This window comes from Carassius auratus, chromosome 22 (genome assembly GCF_003368295.1).
Source record: "Carassius auratus strain Wakin chromosome 22, ASM336829v1, whole genome shotgun sequence".
Classification (NCBI taxonomy): Eukaryota; Metazoa; Chordata; class Actinopteri; order Cypriniformes; family Cyprinidae; genus Carassius; species Carassius auratus.
In genome coordinates, this window is record NC_039264.1 from 16,104,542 (window position 1) to 16,117,689 (window position 13,148).

A 13,148-nucleotide genomic window follows, 5' to 3' on the forward strand; every position below is an offset into this window, starting at 1 on the left:
TTATTGTTATTCATCAAAGTGCTGTGGAATCCAATATTTCTGTGTCATTCGCCACCAAATGACTTCAGAACAACTAGACCACTTGCGCGAAGAACTGTGAAATATTATGACGTACGTGACATTTTAAGAGAAAATGTCAGCCAAATCTCTTCTGAAATGATCGAGAGAGGACAATGGCTCAACTGAAGAAACCGACGCAGGGTGATTTGTCCTCTCGACATACGGTTGTGCATTGTTGTTCTTTTTAACCCTCGTTTGTCTTTTGTAATTGGATAGGATGGTCCTCTCTCTCTCTCTCTCTCTCTCTCTCTCTCTCTCTCTCTCTCTCTCTCTCTCTCTCTCTCTCTCTCTCTCTCTCTCTGACAGCGGGCTTTTCTCTCCTACAGTAAGCGCCTGGCACTGACATTATGTGGACATCAGCGAGGAATATATAGTGTATCATCTAAATTGGCATCGGGTTATCAGCGCATTCAACTTCATTATAACCAGGTAAGACGGCATTATTATGCCGGATATCTTTTCCCTGTATTCATTTCGTATCTGTACATGTTTTGGCAGAAGCATCCGCTGTTAATCTGATCCGGTCAGAAGTGAGAGATGGTTCAGAATCGCGCTGTTCTCCCTGAGGAAAACGCTGCTGCTGTTGTTTTGGGAATAAAAGCGTTACGCGTTGCGTACCGGTCCGTTTCAGCACAACTGATACAAGTTTAACAACTAATGTAAATAGGAACGGCGAAGTTTACAGATTTGTCAACGTTTTATGCAGTAATTTACTACGCAGCTGTTTGAACGTGCCGTTAAATTAGCATAACGCGCAATTACCCTCCGTATCTTGTGTAGAAGACGAGACCAAGTTGACTTGTGAATTTAGATTGCTAGTTAATCGGATTAATCTGCTAATGCAAAGTCAATCTGAACCAACCCAACCCTGGCTAGTGATTTAGGATTCAAATCTGTTTATACTCGGACTGAAGAATCCTCATTGGTTCTTTGCACTACTTTAAGGTTATGAAGCACGTTTTGGTTGTATTAAGTTGTTTATGCATAGCATGGCATTGGTTTCAAGTTTCGTTAAAGGTTTAGTACAAAACCTAAAAAGTTATTTCTAGTGAAAGCGCCTCCATCAAGCCTTTTTGGTTCAGTTGAAGCCTGTGTGTGGTTTGTGGTGTGGATTGAAGTTCATAGATTGGTGGCCAGATGCCAGAGGTCTGGGTGATCACTCCTTCTGGACATCTATTTGATTTCGGATGCTCGAATTGATCAGGTTGACCGGGAGCCGAACCCCCACAATTAGTGCAAATACTAATTTGCTCGGGTCAGTGACTGAATGACTGAGCATCTTTGTAATTGAACTGATCCAGGAGAGAGCATGGGCCGTTTGTTAATGGTTCTATCTATCTATCATTCTATCTATCGTTCAATCGATCTATCGTTCTATCTATCTATCTATCATTCTATCTATCATTCTATTGTTCTATCTATCCAATATATTCCAAATAACTACCACTTGTGCATCTATCTATCTATCCATCCATCCATCATCATTTTCAGTACACTCAATATTGAATGTAATTTAATATAAAACTGTGAAAGATCTGTGTTGTATGATTTACTTTGAAACAGTCTCTTTCACTTATTACGTTTCACAAATAATTGCAAAGAGATACACTGAATTACACACACAAAAAAAATGGTTTATTAAGTGTTTATATCATATTTCAATTTAAAGAAAGGATCTACTAATATTTGCCGGGCACAACTGTTACTGCATTATATATTTCTAAATATTATTAAGGCATTTGTTCAGTGATTGAAATTGCTCTCCATCACCAAAGAAATGAAGTAAAAGCTTGACTGCTCCAGCTGAGCTTGTAATGTAGAATAAAAACCTCATTGTGCTCATGGTATTTTCTCTGCTAAACTGTTTGGCATGTGAGCAGCTAATTCTTCTTCTCCGAATCACTGAATAGACATCTTTGTTGCTGTTCTTTTGCCTCTCAGTACAAACTAGCTTTGAAGATAACTTTGGGTATTAATAGGGTGTCCAGGGACATGTTCATAGCTGGTCCTCATCGTGTGAGATGTCCTTCAAAATAGGTTGGAAAAAAACTTCATTTCTTATCAAATGGCTTTTTACGAAATAAGACGTGCCGATGTAATTGTTGGCAAAGGTTTGACAAATCTGCACCAAAGCACATTAGTTTTGGTTCTGTGATTAAGCCCCTTGTCAACTCAAAAGCAAGTTCATAAGAAAACAAATTGCCTCTCTGGTTGAGGAAATGAGGAGGCCAAAAAAAGTGATGAATGGCTTTTAAGGGTAAGTGTAAACATCCTTCCAAAACAAAGTCGGAATCAAGAGCGGCTTTGCTTGAAGATCTTCAGACCTCCTCGTTGAAGCACCTAACTCACAATGTGGCAGACAGGCCATTAACTGCGGTTTAATCTGCACCAGGCCCTTTTCTCCTCAACGTTCTGATCTGCGACACTATTTTTAGCCCCTCAAAACAACCCCGCTACCCCAACCCCCTAAAACCCCTGCAGGCGTCTGTGAGGAATCCAGCATTTAGGATAAGAGCGCAGGCTCACTTGGCGCTGCGTGAGGATGCTAAGTTTGTCAGCGTGACATGCATGTGATTCATGCAAATTCTCCCTTTGTTTGTTTCGGGCGACTCTGCGGCGCGTGGTGCATCACGAGGTGGCAGAGCTGATCGTACACAGATTCTGCATTTAAAAAAAGATCGGAGATCAGGATATTGACCGCTCGCATGTACATTGGCATTAACAAATGCGGCCTTCGGCCTGCAGCGTGACTCTTACGACTGGGGCTTTAGTTTAAGCACGAGATTATTTTTATAAAATTAGAAACCCATATGACTTTCTTTTGTCTGTGGAACCTTAATGGAGCGATTCTGCAGCTCTTTCCAATACAATGCAATGCAAAGCATCCCCCCCCCCACACAAATCATGAAGAAAACGGTTTAAATTTTCAGTCATTTGAAGCTTTTATATTTATTTTTGGGCAATTTTGAGCTAACAGTCCGACCAAATACTTTTCCTTTTCGACACTCATTTATTAAATTCTTTAAATCTTTCATACGGTTTGCAAATCATTTTTCAATTACCTATTATCTGTATTTTAAGAAATAAGGGACTTTTTTAGGTATGCACAATCAATATATGCATGTGAAAATAAAATTAAAACACTGTTATTATCAGCCGATATTATTATTTAATTTATTTATTGTATTTTTTATGTTGTTTCAGAATATATTGACTAAATACTCAATATTTGGATATTTAATTGTGCATTTCTTTCTTCATGATTAATTTCATGTTTAGATCATCTAGCGCAGACTTCACATGTTACATTTAACACCGATAATTGATTTTTATCATTATATTATGTGTTTTGCTTTTAGTATGCAATATTCTTTTTGACTAATTTAAGATGAGCCATTTATCAGTTATTGGTCAAAACATACAAAGTTTCTAAGGTATGTATTTTTTGAAAAATATTACTGGATTTCTTTTATCAGCCATTTATGGATTATTGGTCATAACAATTTCTTTTTTTTTCTTTTTTTATATTGGTGCATCCTTTGTTTTCTTTAATGTTTTGTTAATAGATTATATTTATATTTCATAATATACTATAAACATAAAATACTGCATTTGAATACAGCTATTTATAGATTATTGACCATGACGTGAATAATAAAAAATATTTATTGACTTAACAGTATCAGACATAATTTTAATATTGGTCTATCTACTGTATATATCTGTCTATCAGTCTGTCTGTCTGTGAATAAATCGTTCGTTTTTTTTTTTTGTGAACTTCCTCTTTAAGTAAAAAGAAACCAGCATATTGACGGATTGATAGTATAATAATGGCTTAACGTCTGTCGTATGAGGTAAACAAATTAGATCCATTGAGTTTCGCAGAAAGAGAGGAAACTTGCTGTCACTGTGAGTTTGGAGCTGAAACAACTGTTCCCCCAGACTCTCCTCCTATAGCACTTCCTCCAGCTATATTTGTCAGCTTACATGAGGATATTTTTCCAGTCTGGTACATTTATAGGTAATGCTAAGAATTTTATTTTTGACAGACAGTGTTTTCCAGACTGGACCATTGGTGACTCTTTTTGCCACCACAAAGCTCAACCAATCAGAATCAAGGACCGGAACAATCCGTTTTATGATTGTTTATTAAATTATTATTATTATTTATTATGTATAGTCACAATGGGCTGCAATATGGATTCTTCAGAAAATCTCCTTTCCATTATACAGAAAAAACTACAATAAAAGCATAACAACAGCATAAAAAATGCTACTAAAGTGTTTCTAAGTTACAATTTTGCATTTAATTCCATTGTTATTTTTTTGTATGTTTAAACATATTTGTAGTACTTTGTAATACTTGTAGTAGTGTGTTACTTTGTCATTTCTTTGTGACGTTGAAACAACTTTCACTCAGATATTGCTAGTAAATCCTACACATTTTATCATTTTCATTCTTCTACTCATGCCGGTTTTGACAAAAAAAGGGCAAAAAATAATGAATCTCCTTTCTGTTATACAGAAAAAAACTACACTAAAAGCATAATAACAGCATAAAAAAGTGTTTCTAAGTAACTTACAGTTTCTTTGTAATTTTTTGTATGTTTAAACGTATTTGTAGTACATAATTTCTTTGTGACGTTGAAACAAGTTTCACTCAGAAATTGCTAGTAAATCCTACACATTTCTTTATCATTTTATCATTTTCATTCTTCTACTCATGCCGGTCTTGACAAAAAAAGGGCAAAAAATTATGAATGTTAATTTGAAACGGATATTATATCTCACTACTTCAGCCAGCTTCTACTGTATAGCATCAAGGTTGTTGCTTTTGTCTAGAGACTGCATCTAAACTTAGAAGCGATTCTCCGTTGTGCGTGTTGTTTGACACTCATATCTGCTTCAGTCGAAGTTTTCTCCCATCAATGTCACAACAGCACCCCCCCTTTCCTCGCCCACTGTCAATGTTGTGCTTCCAACTTTTTCCGAGCGGCTTTGATATGTTTCTTTGGAAGAGAGAGTGTTGCAATTTAGAGCTCTGAGAATTTTTAGATCAAGACATGCTTCTTCTCTATCTTTCCCATTTCCAACGGTATCAAAGCCAGCTGGCAAGGTTGCAATCAAAAGCTGAAGATAATTTCCGGAAAACGCGCCACGTTTGACCCGCTCGCGACAAGCAAAAGAACATTGTCGTTTTGATAAAAGAACGCAGAGATATTTGCGTCTTACTGTCGTTCATAACGACTGTTAAAGTTAGCGAGGATTGTGTAATTGTTCAGTCGATTTATACAGGCCTCCACTGAATAATTTCCAACAGAACGGTGCTTTCATAGAAAGAGAATACAGATATTGTTTCATGTGTGCTAGCGAGCAGAATGTGCGAAACGCAGCCCACTGCTCCGAACAAGCTTCCCCTTATTTGTCTGCTTTCTGAGAGATTGAGGTCATTGTTAATTGAAACACAGACACATGTTAATTAGTGTGAGATATTTTCCCCCTGAATCTCTCCAACTAACGATGTCCTTCAATTAATTACAGCGTTCCTGTCTCCGCTGCAAGCTAGTGCTAGTTAAAAGAAAAACAAATGAAAGGAATTGTTCACCCACAAATGAACATTCACTCGTGTGCTTCACAAACGGACTTTCTTTCTTCTGTCGAGCACATAAGGAGATGTTTAGCAGAATGTTCATGCTGCTCTTTTCCTAGCAATGAAAACCGTGGCCACACGCTGTTTAGCTGCAAAATGTAATTTTATTTGCGCTTCTGAATTTTCAAAACCAGTGTCATTTGGTGCCATTGATATAGAACCTGATGCAGGAGGGAAGAAGATAATAACATGGGGCTCTGGGAATTGTTTCTTGGTCGTTGTATTCATGTTTTTTTAATTTGTAGTTTGGCCACAGGCATGTTCTGTCATGTGATTCCCTTGTCTTTGTGTTATGTTCTGACTGGTTCATGTGTCATGTTCTCATTGGTTGTCTTAGTCATGTGTCTTGTTTCTCATTGGTTGGTTCTTGTCATGTGACCCTCATTGTTTGCTACAAATAGCCCTCATTGTTGCCTTTGTTCTTTGTCTAGCTTTAATGTTGTAACCTGCTGTCGGAGAGTCTAGTCTGTTTTCGTCAAGTCTGTTCATGCTGTTCATGTCTTTTTGGATTATGTTTGTCTTTATGTTACATAAACTGCACTTGGATTCTCACTTCAGCTTACCTAATTGTTACAGTGATGCAGATATTGACTTTAATTTCAGTATGTTCCTCACACACAGCTATTCTATGATTTTCAAAGTGCTATATATTACACGAATTCACACAAACCACTATTTTGAGGCTTTTATGGCCCTTTTTGTCATTTTTGGAGCAGTGTTGTTAAAAATACTTCCAAGAATTGTTTTGGTAATGTAAATACAAAAGAGATGAAAAACTTTAAATGTTGGAAACTAAACAAATTAAGGTTAAAATGAAATAAAATGACTAATATAAAAATAATAATGACTTAAATTTAAGTTTGTTTCTCACACAAGGCTATTGTATAGATTTCGAAGAGTTGGATTGTACAAATGATATGAAAAACTATTATGCTGTACCTAAATTATGATTTGTTTGGAGCAGCTGAACTAAAACTATTAAGAATACTTTTGGTAAAGAGTTCTTTGTACATGTTAAAATAAAATAAACAGAATAGATTAAACTTGAAAAAAAACTAAATTTTGAAGTAAAATTGAAATAAGTTGAAGTAATAAAATTGCTAATATATATATATATATATATATATATATATATATATACATATATATATATATATATATATACATATATATATATATATATATATATATATATATATATATATATATATATATATATTACTATAAAATTGAAAAGGGCAGCCTGAACTTTACACTAAATATCTGCTTTTGTGTTTTACAGAGAAAAAGTATTTTCTGAATAGCATTATCTACATATTATTCAAATTAATATTCAAATTCTAGCCAATGCTGGTAAGCTGATCTTTTATTTCCTAATAATCGATGACTAGAAATATTCTTAATTATTTTGTCAAAAAACAAAAGAAACGCTAAAAGCAGAATTATACAAGTGATAATTATATTTGTTATTAATGCTATTATCATTATTATTAATTTACTGTTATTTTTCTACAGTCAACCTAAATGTAAAAGCATGTGAAATTGAATAATAAATGATAAACTAAAAACGGCAACCAGAATACTGCTATAGTACAGCTATATATTGTGAATCCGTTTTATTTTAATGTGCTTATTTTATAGGCAATTGTGACCAAATTAAATGCCTTAATAAAGGAGTGTAAAATAAGTGATTTAGTCAAATTGTTAGTCTAGTGAAGCTGCCATCAACTCAAAAGTTTGCCTGGGAGAAATGTATAATGCTCTTTGAGATCCTCTAATAAAGCTTGAGTAATTAATTCCAAAACCAGGAGGATTTCCTGACAACCACCAAGTTTCTCCATGCTGATTTTTGGGATATAATCAATCTGACGTGTGTATCAAACACCTGTTTTCCCTAAACAGAATGGCTGCCACTTTCCATTTTAATCAGCCACGGGAAATATTGCCATGGTGTGCTTGACACAACAGCTCTTCTCCAGCCCAGCAACCCAAATGCGGATCTATCTCCTCTCCGAAGAGAGATTCCCCTCCAGCGATATTTATGAGAGGCACTATCCGCCTCCCACAGCCGCAAATGATGGTACGTGTGTACCTGAGCGTTGTGGGCACCTTGCCATGGCATTACGCCTTTACATCAAGAAGAACGCTGTCGTACAATCTATTTTCTAAAGTAGTACTTAAAAGAATGAAGAGGGGCGGGACCTCTGGACTTTCCACCACTCGCTGGGAGTCTTGATAGTAGGAAAAAAAGAGAGTTGATTTGAAAGCACTCTGTATCCTCAGAGGGACGGCTGAGCGCATAGGGAAGAGCTGAAATCCTCCATTAGACTCAAAGGTTACAGGTTAATAACTGACTGTGGAAATAGGATAGGAGAATGAACGCTTTTTGGCATTTGAGCTAAGTGAAAATTGCGTCTTGAAAAACGTGCGAATCTAGCGGAAGGGAAGGGTGAGGTCTTGTCTGTAAAAGCAAGATGTTTAAGTGGACGTCAGCTCAAAATTGACCTTATTTGTTAATGTGTTTCTCGCCTTATTGTGCTTGATTTGGACGTCTGATTACCAAATGTCTTTGCAGCATTTCATCATCATTGTACTGCCTCTGAAACAACTAGGTCTAGAAGGTTTTGTAGGGCAATAAAATGTAATGGTAGATTATAAATATTTCGAATGTATTTGACTTTAATGCACAACTAATTTTCGGAATAAATATTTTGAGACTTCAATGAGGCCAAAACTGTGATTTTTAGATGAAACGCACTGCTCTCTGGTGACACAGGGAAACTGGTTATAAATATAATATTTCCCTAAAGTTGTGATTCATTCATAGATGAATCATAACTATAGCGTTCACAAATCATTTTTGCTAATCTGTGACCCAACAGTAGTTGGTAACATGTTATAATATTAACGTAATATTACTTAATCTAAATATATTTATATATTTGTATTGCAATTTGAATATAAATATACATTATTTTATAATATGTCATATAAATTAAACATTTTTTTTTTACTAATTATATATGTTATGCTTTGTTTTTGCTTCAATACCAACGTTTAATAACAATAGCAATAAACTATTAATAATAATATCTATCTATTTAACAATGACAATATTGCTGTCATTGACAGACATCATTGACAATTGTATCAATGATTTTTCACATTTTTTCCAAGGATAATAATACGTTTAGAATTGCTTCAGAGTGATTAAAATGACAAAATGTACATTTTTGGCCAGCCTACTCTTTATAATATGCAGTCATCTTTGTCCATTGCGAACTTGAATGCCAGGTCGAATTACACAGAGCGACCGAAGCGAGACGCAGCATTCGAGCAGCCATGGAGGAAGCACTTCCACGTAATTGAGTTGTACTAAAACATGCTCCATTAATTCACATCTAATGCGCAACTTTTAAGCAAGATCTAGGTCAAATAGTATGTCTCAAAGAAAGAAAGAAAACTTCAAGTCCGCCATTTATTTTAAATGAGCCCCCCCCCCATGCATTATTCGGCTTCTTCGGCTCATGCTTGGGCGCACAATTATGTCAAGCATTGCCTTGGCCCTTGAACAAGCATCTAAATGGTTCACTTGGTCGTAAAGAAGATTGCAGTAGCACTCAAGTACTTTATTATTTAAGACCCATCATCTGCTCGTTTCCAAAACTGGAGTCCTGCTGCACCTCCCGAGGTTGGATGAGGTGGAATCGTTTGTGTAATCCAAAAGCAAGAGTCCCATCTGTAGTTGTCGACGAATCTAGATGTTTGTGTCTTATGAATGCAACAAATTCTGGGACTTTTGTCATCTCATGTCCTGATATGGGAATCTTAGGTGATTTCGATAAATTAAAAGCTTTTTGCCTTTTGAGCTGGAAGGGCTGGCATTGGGAATGAGGTCAAACTGGTACTTAATTATGCTGGAGGAATATGTAAAGATGTGAAAAGATCTGTAAAGGTGGGGCAGCAGGGATGGGAAAGCTTATAGTAAAATATTTTCTTGCACATGAAAACGTAAAAAAAAAAAAAAGTACAGTAATGTACATATATACTAAAATACAATGTTTAAAACATGGCATTGTATTGATACTATGTTAAAAATATCACAGTAATACTATGGCATTTTTGAAGATGGATTCATATTTAAATACCACAGTATTTACATGACTATTCAATGTACTTCATATGATAAGTAGTTTTTTTTTGTTTTTTGTTTTTACCATGGCAGTACAGAATGCTATTGTACTTCTAGAGTATTTTATTTCTAAAAGATGGTACTCTGAGGTATTACCATATTACATGTCCTAAGAATATGATATCACCATGCTAACATGTACAAAAAAATAAATAAACATGGTAATACATTGGTATCTTTTGTATGTGTTTACTGTCTTGGAGAGATTAATATTCCCATCTTCCTTTTATACAAATAGTCCAATTTCTTAATTTGCTCATGCTATGAACATGATTGATTCCTCAAATTAGGTTTGTGCATGTTTCTAAACAAACAAAACAATTTTTTTTTTTTTTTACTGAAAACCTCCTAGATTTGCATCGAAAAAGGGACTCAAGCAATATCTGGGGGCCAGAATATCATACTTTTGAGTTGGGACAGTAATACCCTAGTAACAATGCAGCAATCACCCAGAATGCACTGTGGCAGTTTTGCACAGAAAATGTAACAATTTAGTTAATTTGTGTAACAGTACTGCTCTTTTTTTCATTGTTGTGTTTTCCCCGACAACAACTGACTTATGTCTCTCCGAGAAAAATACGCCCTTGTTTGGGAGACAGTTTCCCCTAAGTCAAATAAATAACAATGGTGAAGGAGCTGCCATAATGGAAGCTCACATGTCATGAGGAATGCTCCCAAGGCGGCGCGAGAGGGGGGTGTTATGCTGTGTGGGCGCATGCATGCACGTCTTTATCCTCGAACACGTCAGAATGATTCATACGATGACAGAGCAGCCACTGTGCCGGCCCCGCCATCTCTTCCTGCTCACAAGTGGCTGCTTTGTGCCTCCGTCAACCTCGGTGCAGAGACGGCAGGACACAACAAGCGAGGACCCATTCAGAGAGAGATGTCCACGCTCTCTGGATTTGACCGGCCCAGGACCGGTGAGGAGGAGGAGAAGGTGTGAGGAGAGACAGCAATGGGGAGTCTTGCCAAGTCGGCAGACAGCATCCATTCCCATCCTGAATTTAATATCCTAATGCACTCTTGGAATCACAGATCTAATAAGAAAAGAGATGGGAAGGGAAGGGGGGGAGGGAGGGAAGGGGGGGAGGGAGGGAAAGAGGGTGGTCCTTTTCAATAATGAAAACTGGGCAGAAATCTCTCAAGCAGCGAGAGAGAGAGAGAGAGAGAGAGAGCCAGAGAGAGGCCTACCATAAATTACAGAGTCAGGAAGTGACACGCACGTCTCCAAAAGCTCTTGGAAATGCCAATATCTGGACTTATTTGTAGTGCAAAGATGCGGCAGTTGCAATCCCAAGCAGTAAAAGGGCTTTGCTGGGTGGAAAACTCAAGACTGAAGCATTGCTGACTGTGAACCTCAATCCAGACGGTGTAAAAGAAACAGCCGACTGCTCAACTTTATCTCCCTCTCCATCATGCCTTTCTTTGTCCCAACTTTTTCGTAGAGTTCAGGGATTTGATTGTTGCTCCACAGCACAAGACACATTTAGAACCACATTTTTGACAGTTTTGTAGTCAAGACCAGCACATTTGAGCCCAAGTTAACAAAACTGGACCAGAAACGTGTCATGTCTAAGTCAAGTCCGAGACCAGAAGAGGATTGATTCTTAGTCAAGACCAAGACCAGAAATGAGTAGATTACGAATCAAGACAAAGACCTGAAGTGGGTAAATTCAGGGTCATGAACAAACCCAGAAGAGGGTCGATTCCTAGTCAATACTAAGACCAGAATTAGGTCGAGTCCAAGTCAAGACTGAAACCAGAAAAGGGTAGATTCTGAGTCAAAACCAAAACAAGAAGAGGGTAAATTACTAGTCAAGCCCAAGACCAGAAACGGGTCAAGTCCGAATCAAGACAAAGACCTGAAGAGGGTCGATTCCGAGTCATAAATGAAACCAGAAGATGGGGTTGATTCCGAGTCAATACTAAGACCAGAAATGGATTGAGTCTGAGTTAAGACAGACCTGAAGATGGATAATTTAAAGTAAAGAATGAAAAGGTTGATTTCAAAACAAGACTAAGACCAGAAACGAGTTGAGTCCAAATCAAGACAAAGACCTGAAGAGGGTCGATTCCTAATCCAGACTTAAATCAGAATGGGTTGAGTCTTGGTTAAGACAGACCTGAAGAGGGGATTCAAAGTCAAGAACATTTTTTTTTAGCTTTCTTCTGTGGAACACAAAAGAAGATATTTTGAAAAAATTTAACTGCATGTTTTTGTTCATACAATAAAAGTACAGTTTTGTTTTGAATGCCATTTACTTTCATTGCTTGGATAAAGACAGTTGGATAACAGTTTAGTTTAAGGACTAATTCTCACTAGTAACTAGTTGCTTATTAGCATGCCTATTATTAACATATTGGCTGTTTATTATTACTTATAAAGCATATGTTCTACATGACCATATGCTACATCCCTATTCCTACCCAACACATATACCTAATAACTGCCTTACTATTAATAAGCAGCAAATTAGGAGTTTATTGAGGCAAAAGTCATAGTTAATGGTTTGTTAATAGCAAGAATTGGACCTTAAAATAAAGTGTGACCGACAGTTGAAACATTCTTTGAAATATCTTCTTTTACACTCCATGTAAGAAAGCTGTGCAGGTCTGGAACAACATGAGGGTGAGTAAATTGTGTATAATGACTGTAAACAGCCAATTTTCGATTTCATGTTGACTTTAAGTGAACTTAACGCAGAACTGTTATGTCTCATGAGCTATAAAACAACATTTGAGCAATAAAATCTTCCTCCGCCTTATGGCTTTCCTTATTCTCTCTCTCTCTCTCTCGATCACCTCCTTGTTTTATCTTGAATATACTTGTCTGCACTGGTAATTACTGCACAGATCTCTCTGTTATGTAGTGCAGAGGATGTGGTGTCAGTATGAATTAGGGATGAGACAGCCCTGCAGCTGACGTCTGCACTCGTTTTGAAGATATAATCATCCACCCTCGTGGCTCCACCAGCACTCGGTTCCGTCCCCACCTACTCGTTACGCTAAAATACAAGCTAATTGCTATTATTAGCCTGCTAGGTTTCTGCAAAATAAATCGATTAATCTGACTTTGAGGTTAAAAAAAACAGGGTGAGGTTTAGCGTGTCCCATGCTGGTGGGATGATGGGACTGTCGTAGTACTCTGGCTTAGTTTTAGCAGCAGACATCTCGTCCAGGAACAAGGCTGTACCCTGCACAGTCCTCGGAAATAGTCTAATTCCTCTTTCCCGGAATAAGCAA

The 13,148-nt window shown here is 36.9% G+C and overlaps 1 protein-coding gene across 5 annotated transcripts in view; it reads left to right on the forward strand.

Annotated features, from left to right (window-relative positions):
* The first annotated feature begins 206 nt into the window (after positions 1-206).
* Positions 207-13,148, forward strand: part of pcbp4 (poly(rC) binding protein 4) — an 82,391-nt gene continuing 69,449 nt past the window's right edge. Inside the window, exons 1-2 of one of the 5 annotated variants that reach the window (XM_026197918.1) lie at positions 207-224; positions 387-489. The gene's annotated coding sequence lies outside the window, so the exon portion shown is untranslated. Of the gene's footprint in view, positions 225-341; positions 490-13,148 lie in introns of those variants that run through there. The other 4 variants (XM_026197923.1, XM_026197922.1, XM_026197920.1 and 1 more) reach the window with 4 other exon arrangements.